At 38.2% G+C, this 8,865-nt stretch overlaps 1 long non-coding RNA gene across 1 annotated transcript; it reads right to left on the reverse strand.

Moving 5' to 3' along the window:
- Positions 1-2,989: 2,989 nt before the first annotated feature.
- Positions 2,990-8,455, reverse strand: LOC131922910 (uncharacterized). The gene is made up of 3 exons (XR_009382432.1): positions 8,330-8,455; positions 5,847-5,924; positions 2,990-4,341 (listed from the first exon to the last, which is right to left on the reverse strand). It is a non-coding gene; the product is annotated as an uncharacterized LOC131922910 (long non-coding RNA).
- Positions 8,456-8,865: the final 410 nt, after the last annotated feature.

An 8,865-nucleotide genomic window follows, 5' to 3' on the forward strand; every position in this document is an offset into this window, starting at 1 on the left:
GATTTCAGCTTCCTGTTCTTGCTACAATGCCTGCTGCTTGCTGCCATACCTCCTGGCAAAGGTGGACTTGCCCTCTGGAACCTTAAGTCAAAATAAATGCTTTCTTTTATACATTGTTTATTTTTGTGGTATTTTCCCACATAAAAGAAAAGTGATGCCGGGCTTGCCTTTAATCCCAGCACTCGGGAGGCAGAGCCAGGCAGATCTCTGTGCATTGGAGGCTAGCCTGGTCTACAGAGCGAGATCCAGAACAGGCATCAAAACTACACAGAGAAACCCTATCTTGAAAAAAACAAACAAAAAAAGAAAGAAAGGAAAGAAAGAAAAGAAAAGAAAAGTGACAAATATAGGGGAGGGAATCAATCTTTTGGGGAGATGTATCAGCTGTCATATTGGCAGGGACACAATATAGCCAGGCAGGAAGGGACCAGATGCTAAAGTGTGGCATAAAGGCTCAGCTGAAATTCGTGAAATGAGCTAAAACCCTAAAGCTCAGGATAAAACGGTCAGTTGTACCTTAGACAGAACAGAACCTTGGGCACAGGATGTCATTCTCATGTCTTCCTTCCCACTCATTTACTTCCACCCACATTTGACCCTGTACTCATCACCATTGCTGTGTTTTCCATCCATCCTCTTCATCATTGCAACGTGCCTACCACAGCTGGGCTAGACCATGCCCAGTACTAACAGGATTCCTGCGCCATGAGGGCTTGGGGAACTTAAAGCATGTAGCTCCATGCTTTGTTTTATAAAACCTTTAAAAATAATAACATTTTCTCTGGTGAGTATGAAAAGAAGAGGCATTTGAATTGTGAATGAGACTTCATTATAAATAGTTGATTAAAAGAAAGAAGCCATTATAGAATAATGGAGACTACCTTGAATCATAATCAGTGCCTTAGTTACATAAACTTTATGAAACTCAGTTGTTCTCTCAGCTCCCCAATACACACTGAATGAGGCTGGAAGCATGTTCTATTTCAGAGACAGTGAGGGGTTTCACCCCAGCTACCACTTTGACTTTGATCTTAGAAAACCGAATAATCCTGGTATCATGTGAGCTGCAGAGGACAAAAGAGAACACTTTTTCTAAGAACTCATTAAATCTGAGGGTTGTAGATATGGCTCCATAGTTAAGCACTTGTTGATCTTGTAGAGAACCTGAGTTCATTTCCTAGACCCATGTCATATAACTCTCAAAAGCCTGTAACTTCAGCTCTGTGGGATCTTATGTCTTCTTTTGACCTCAGTAGGCACCTACACTTATAGGCAAATATACACACAGAGAAGTACACCTAAATATATACATTTTTAAAACAAGAACTAACCAAAGTAATGGTTTTGGGAAAAGAATCTTCATAAATCTGGGAAGTGCTAATTTCCCTTGTGAACATGGATGCAAAAACACTCAATAAAATACTGGCAAGCTGAATTCAAGAATATATCAAAAAGATCACCCACCATGATCAAGTAAGCTTCATCCCAGATATTTAGGGATGGTTCAACATACATAAATCAGTTACTATAATCCACCATATATACAAACAGAAAAAGAGACACATGATCATCTCCTTAGGTGCTGAAAAATGTCTTTGACAAAAATCCAATATCCCTTCATGATAAAAGACTTGGAGAGATTAGGGATATAATGGACATACTTAAAAATAATAAAAGCAATTTGTAGCAAACCCATAGCCAGCATCAAATTAAATGGAAAGAAGTTCAAAGCAATTCCACTAAAATCAGGAACAAGACAGGCTCTCCACTCTTTTCATATCTATTCAATATAGTACTTGAAATTTTAGCTTGAACAATAAGACAACCAAAGGAAATAAAGGGATATAAATTGGAAAGGAAAATGTCAAAGTATCATTATTTGTAGATGATATGATATTATATATAAGCAATCCCAAAAATTCTACCAGGGAATTCCTACACCTGATAAGCACCTTCTATAAAGTGTCTAGGTATAAGATTACCTCAAAAACCCAATATCCCTCCTATATAGAAACGACAGTTTGGTTGAGAAATAAATCAGGGAAATGACATTGTTCACAATAGTCAATAAAATAAAATATCTTGGGGTAAATTTAACCACTCAAGTGAAAGACTTGTATGATAAAAAACTTCAAGCATTTGAAAAAAGAAACTGGTGAAGATATCAGAAGATGGAAAAATCTCCGATGCTCATGGATCAGTAGGATTAGCACAGTAAATACGGCCATCCCACCACAAGCAATCTACAGATTCAATACAATCCCCATAAAAATTCCAATATGATTTTTTACATACCTTGAAAGGACAATTCTTAACTTTATATGGAAAAAAGAAGAAATCCATGATAGTGAACACAATACTATATTATAAAAGAACTTCCTGAGGTATCACCATCCCTGATTTCAAGTTGTACTTCTGAGCCATAGAAGTACTAACCACATGACATTGGCATAAAATAGACACACTGATCAAGGGAATAGAATTGAAGACCAAGACAAATCAATACATCTATGGACACCTGAACTTTGATAAAGAAGCCAGAAATACACACTGGAAGAAAGACACCATCAACAACAAATGATCCTGGTCAAACTGAACGCCAACATGTAGAAGAATGCAAATATATCCATAATTATCACCCTGCACAAAAGTCAAGTCCAAGGTTGAACAACCACTTCAACATAAAACCAGATATGCTGAACTCAACAGAACAGAAAGTGGGAATAGCCTTGAATGCCCTGTTACAGGAGACAACTTCCTGAACAGAACACCAACAGTACAGGTGCTAAGATGAACAATTAATAAATGGGACCTCATGAAACTGAAATGCTTCTGTAAGGCAAAGGACACCTTGCTATTTTGGTGTAAATTATAGTTATATTTGAAACACATGTAAAGCGTAATACAATATTAGTTATAGTAGCCATTACAGTGAGTGAAAATGGAAACATAAAAATCAGGTCAAAGTTATTTATTCTTTTCCTTCTTTTTAATACTCTACTTGCTCATAAGTTATTGGTGAAATTATTAATGCCACTCCACATAGTTAAAAGAGAGGTTTATTTAGTGGCATAACTTACAAATGAAGGGATAGGTAGGTCGCAGGGTCTGGGAAAGACGTAGCGCAGACCAGCATTGTTCTCTGGAGAACTCTGCTCGGTCTACCTCCAGTGTCCAGGGTCTGGGAACCAAGAGAGACGGCGCATCTGGATCTCAGGTCTTCAGGGTCCTCTCTTGGCCTCGTGTTGTAGGCGTGACAGTTACCGAAGCCTCAATGGGGGTTGGAACTTCCAGATCAAGGTTGGAATGGCTACCCACTACAGTAAGTTGCTAAATGTTTAAGGTCTAAAGCTCTAACATCAGTCAAGGATTGGAGTCTATCCAAGGCCATAGTGAATATAGTTGTCAAGTTGATCTACCTTGGAAATAAACAATAATTAGTAAGTGAGTGAGTGAAATTGATTGTATAGTGGAAGGTCCTAAGTCTTATGGAAAATAGAAATATTGGAGAGCCTTTGTATGTGTAGGCAGAAGTAGGGAGGTTATTTTAATTTTTGCTCTGTGAAAATTACTGAAGTGAAAATTAATTTTAATGTGATTGATAAGGTATATTGAGAAAAAAATAGTCACAGGCTAGAATAGATAAAACGTCAAGGTAAAATTTTCTTCATTTTGAACAGTTGTGGATCTCTTTGCTAGTCTCCATCTATTGCAAAATGAAGTTTCTTTGATGAAGGATAGAAGCTACAGTTTTCTGTGTGTATAAGGACAAGTATTTAGAAGGCAATTAGGAATTATATTGTATTAGGGAAGTGGAAGTAGCATGTTCTTCATCTTAGTTTTAAGATCTCTGTAGTTATGTAGAGTTGGTTAGGTTTACAATAACAGGAATGATTCCCCTTCAATTAAATGGGTATTAAATACAATTAGACAACCATTTGCTTCTCACAAACTACGAGTACCATTATTTTATCCTTGGTCATATCTTGCTGGACTGGACATTGTTTTGCTACATAGACATTCGAGCTATGTAGGACTATTGATTGCTTTTCTCTCTTGGAAGTTTGCATAGCATGCTTTGATACTATGAAAGATAGTACTCAGGTAGGAAGATTCTAGGTCAGTTCCATCTCAATTTCATCAAGTTCCGAGTGTGGTGTCTTTGGAATAGGGTCTTACCTTCAATTTCTAGTAGACAGCAAAGTACAATGGCAATAACCTGTATTGCTTTGGGAGGTTCATAAACTCCTCTGACCCACAAATCAAAGGAGTTTCCCAGGCTTGACATTGTGGACGTTTGTTAGATAGTCTATGCCTCTTGGGGGATACATTATCAGCATGCTGTGTGGTTTATATAAAAAAAGAATGTATATATTTCATATATATAATAAAATACTGTTATATTTGTGTTTTAAGTAAGTTCATAAAACAGTGTAATTTCCTGTGTCTTTTTCTAACAGCCTTAATAACATTTATCTCTTCTCTCTCTAATTCTGTATTACTCTTCCTCTCCTGTCCTTTGTTAAAGTCTTGTCCCCATTTTCCAATCTGCATAGCTCCAATTGATGCATCTGCAATACAACCCCTACAGCCAAAGAGCAGGAAAAAAATCCCAGAGGACAGGACAGAAAGATTTTAAGAGCCAGAGGACCAGGATGTGATGCTACATAGTGTCTTCTAAACATAGCTATACACATAAAATGTCAGTAACCTGACTCCTAAACAAGACCTAATTAATGACAACACCAGTTGTTACACCAATGTGGATGTGGGAAATTTCACAAGGTTCACTTTTAAATGAAGCAATTGATTGCTTCTGAAAGAGGTAGAATCAGTTTTCTCCAATGTTGAGCTCCCTAATAGGTCACCAATTTCAAATGGTCATCCCTAGACACAGATACACATGAGAAAAATTAAATGAACTCAAAGGATTTTGGACATATACATATGTGTGTGTGTATGTGTGTGTGTGTGTGTGTGTGTGTGTGTGTGTGTGTGTGTGTGTGTGTGTGTGTGTATGTGGTAATATATTGTGTCCCCTAATATATTGTACACCTTAATAAAGCTTATCTAAGGATCAGAGGAAAAAGTCAGCTGCTACATTAAACATAGAAGTCAGGCCGGGCGGTGGTGGCGCACGCCTTTAATCCCAGCACTCGGGAGGCAGAGCCAGGCGGATCTTTGTGAGTTCAAGGCCAGCCTGGGCTACCAAGTGAGTTCCAGGAAAGGCGCAAAGCTACACAGAGAAACCCTGTCTTGAAAAACCAAAACATAGAAGTCAGGCAATGGTAGCATACACCTATAATTCTAGCATTCAGGAAGCAGAGATCCATCTGGATCTCTGTGAGTTCAAGGCCACACCGGGGAACAGACCCAGGCATGATGACATACGCCTTTAACCCCAGCACTAACCACAGAGGTCTAGAAGTCTGTACTGACAGACAGGAAGTGGTGTAGCTGGGCAGAGAGATGAAGTGAAATGGCAGAACAGAAAGTCATATAGACATGGGTATACAAGAAGTAGCTCTCTTTGGAAGCTGAGGAGTTGGTGAGGTGAGGTTGGCGATGGTTTGTCTTACTCCTCTGATCTCTCAGTTTTAACCCCAATATCTGGCTCTGGGTTTTTTATTAATAAGACCATGTAGCAATTTGTGTTACATATACACATATATGTATACACTCACACATATATGCAACAATAATTATTAAAGAAGAAAAGTCATGAATTTGAAAGTGGTGACATGTGGTAGAAATTGAAGATGGAGTTGGGTAGAAACTATGTAAATATAGTACTCAGGTACAAATTTATAAATAAATAAATAGACAAGTAGATTCTTGGACTCAACCTTATCCTCAGAGGTGCTCCAGTGTATACTCATGTTCTGCCTCAACAGAAGGCAAGAGGGTTCATTGTCAATGTAGATCTGTGTAAAATTTCAAGTATGAATAGATTTCATAAATGATATTCCCATAATAAGAGAAATTCCATAATAGAGAAGAGTTAAAGCTTATAATAATCCCCACACATGTCATGAAATGTGTCTTTGGTGTGCTCTTTAGTATGGACCAATGTTGGATTCTTCTGGTAAATCAGAAATCCAAGTGACACATGACACTTGAAAGCAGGTTTTAAGGGTCATCAAGGTCTTTCTGGTCTTTGCTCACTCTGATTCACTCTCTGAGATAAGCCAGCTGTCATCAGACACATCAATGATCCCTAGGAAGAGGCGATGCTGTGACCATCTGTGTCCCACCATCTATATCCTGTGAATGTCCATCTTGATATGATATGCAAGACCAATCCAGGCCTTTATATGACTGAAACCTTGCCAAATATCTTAACTGCAAAGACAAAGGGAATTGAAAGCTAGTACTAAAGCCATTCCAAGGTCTTACATCAAAATTTCTGTATGATATTGTGTGACTTTATCTTGGGAGACATGAACAAATGCCTATCCACCCAAGATACAGCACCAGTCACAGACCAGAGAAATAATTTGACAGAACTCCAACTTAGTAAGCAATATCATAAATATGCAGTGAACCATTTATGTGGGTGAGAGATTGCTTATAGGTGGCTTTCTGCATGACCCCAAAGCAGCTGTGTCCCTAGAAAGTCCACCCAGCATTGGTGGCCACTCAGAAAACTACATCTCTGGATCTTACTCCTTTACAACCATAGACGGGCTTTGAGAATCTTGTAATTTTATGTACTTTCTGAGACTTTAAGTATCAATAGCATCTGGAGTCTTATGAGCCTCTTACCACTTTCCATGATGGAATGTGTCAAGTGGGAAGAAACAGCTACACAATGTATTCTACAAGTATTCTCATTGCTGTTTATAAGAGCAGTGTGCAGAGAAGATGGTCAATACAAGTCTTAAAAGGGAGAACTATTTATGAAGTTCCTGAAACCACAAAAGAACTACATTAAAATGATTGCAATGGTTTGAATAGCAATGACCCTGTAGGCTGATATATTTGAATATTTAGTCACCAAAGAGTGGCATTATTTGAAAGGATTAGAAGGATTAGGAGATGTAGCCCTGTAGGAGGAAGCATGTCCCTGGAGGTGGGCTTTGAGGTTTCAAAAACCCATGCAGGCCCAGGATATCAGGATCTCTCTCTCTCTCTCTCTCTCTCTCTCTCTCTCTCTCTCTCTCTCTCTCTTTCTCTTTCCACCTGAGTATCAGTATGCATCTTTCAGCTACTGCTCCAGCACCTGACTGCCTGCCACCATGCTCTCTGGACTCACCCTCTGAAATTGTAAGCAAGTCCCCAATTAAATGCTTTCCATGGTAAGAGGTGCCTTGGTCATGGAGTCTCATCACAGGAATAGAACAGTGACTTAGACAATAATAAAGATTAATTATACATGAAGACAATTATATTGCCAGATTGTCCTCAATTAAGTATGTAGTTTACACCAGATTTTAAAATCTTAGAAACAGCTGCAGAGTTATTTCTCCATATTAGTAACGTGTCAATTTCTGAAAGAACTGGATACTTTTGGGAGATTTAGAGTCAGCCCTCCATGATTGATAATGCTCATTTACTCAAGGCAGGATTGCATAATTACAGTTTTAGAGAGCTATTTTTTGCAAATGGAAATAGGCTGGACAGTTTTCCCAGGATGCATTTTGAGAGTAGATTCTATCAAGGCTCAGTGGATCAGGTTAAAGCAACTGGCATAGTGCTACTGTTCTTGAAGGAAGGAGAGAAGGGAGAATGATGTTTGATGCCTGAGTTTGTGGGGCCTCCATAGTTTAGAGTTCTACTGTAATGACTGTAATGATTATATCAAGAAATGCCAATGGGGGTAGCATAGAATGCTGAAAGTTCATCCTTTATTTGTCCTTTCAAAGTGACTATGAGATTTATTACTAAAGGAGCATGTGTGCAAAGCTGGGATGAAGCAGGTTATCATGGACATGAAACCAGGGCCAGGGTGGCTGCTTGAAGTAATGACCTAATGACCTGGCATTACACTAGAAATGTTGGGCCTTTTTCTCCAGGCTAGCCTCAAACTCTCTAGGAAGCTAAAGATGATTTGAACTTCTGACACTTCTGACTTTACCTCTAAATTGTTGCTAACATTAGGTATTGTGATTTTAGGATGTTATTTTATATCTTGTCTACTTAAAATGGACCCTTTTTATTAAAATAAAAATATGAGTACACAGCTTATGCATTAAAAATTAAGGGTTAAAAATTAGAATTATTTCTTTACAGAATATGAGTGCTTCATCAAATAATAAATAAGTCATTTCATGGAAATTTTCCTCAGTTGATTTCATTTTTCCTCTCTTCATACATGAGGGAAACTTACCCTGGAGCACTTTAAATTCATCAGAAGTCTCCACAGAGCCTCTTAGACAAGTTCAGTGCAGTATAATGCTATGAAGAAAGAAGATAAAGTATTTTTAAAATTCTTGTTTACTGAAGCTACACAACATGCAACGTGAACTTGGTAGCATTGGAAAGGATATGAAAAGTCATTTTTGCTGTTGTTGTGTGTTTAAAATTATATATATACATATGTGTGTGTGTGTGTGTGTGTGTGTTTTCCTGAGTTTATGGGTTTATGTATTTACACCAGGTGCACATAGAAGCTGGAGCATGTAAGAAGAGGGTGTCAGTTCATCTGGAACTGGAGTTGTAGGCAGTTATGGGTGGCCATGTGGGTGCTGTTTCTACAAGAGCAGCCAGTGCTCTTAAACACTGAGCCATTACTCCATCCCAAAGGCCAATATTAACACAGGCTTAGAATAATTCTCCAAGGCAGGTTTTACTGTGGTAAAATTTACACAGACAGAATCTTCTAGGGACAGGTCTATGGTTTTTGTCACATGCAGCTAGATAAAT

This window comes from Peromyscus eremicus, chromosome 1, assembly GCF_949786415.1.
Source record: "Peromyscus eremicus chromosome 1, PerEre_H2_v1, whole genome shotgun sequence".
Taxonomy (NCBI): Eukaryota; Metazoa; Chordata; class Mammalia; order Rodentia; family Cricetidae; genus Peromyscus; species Peromyscus eremicus.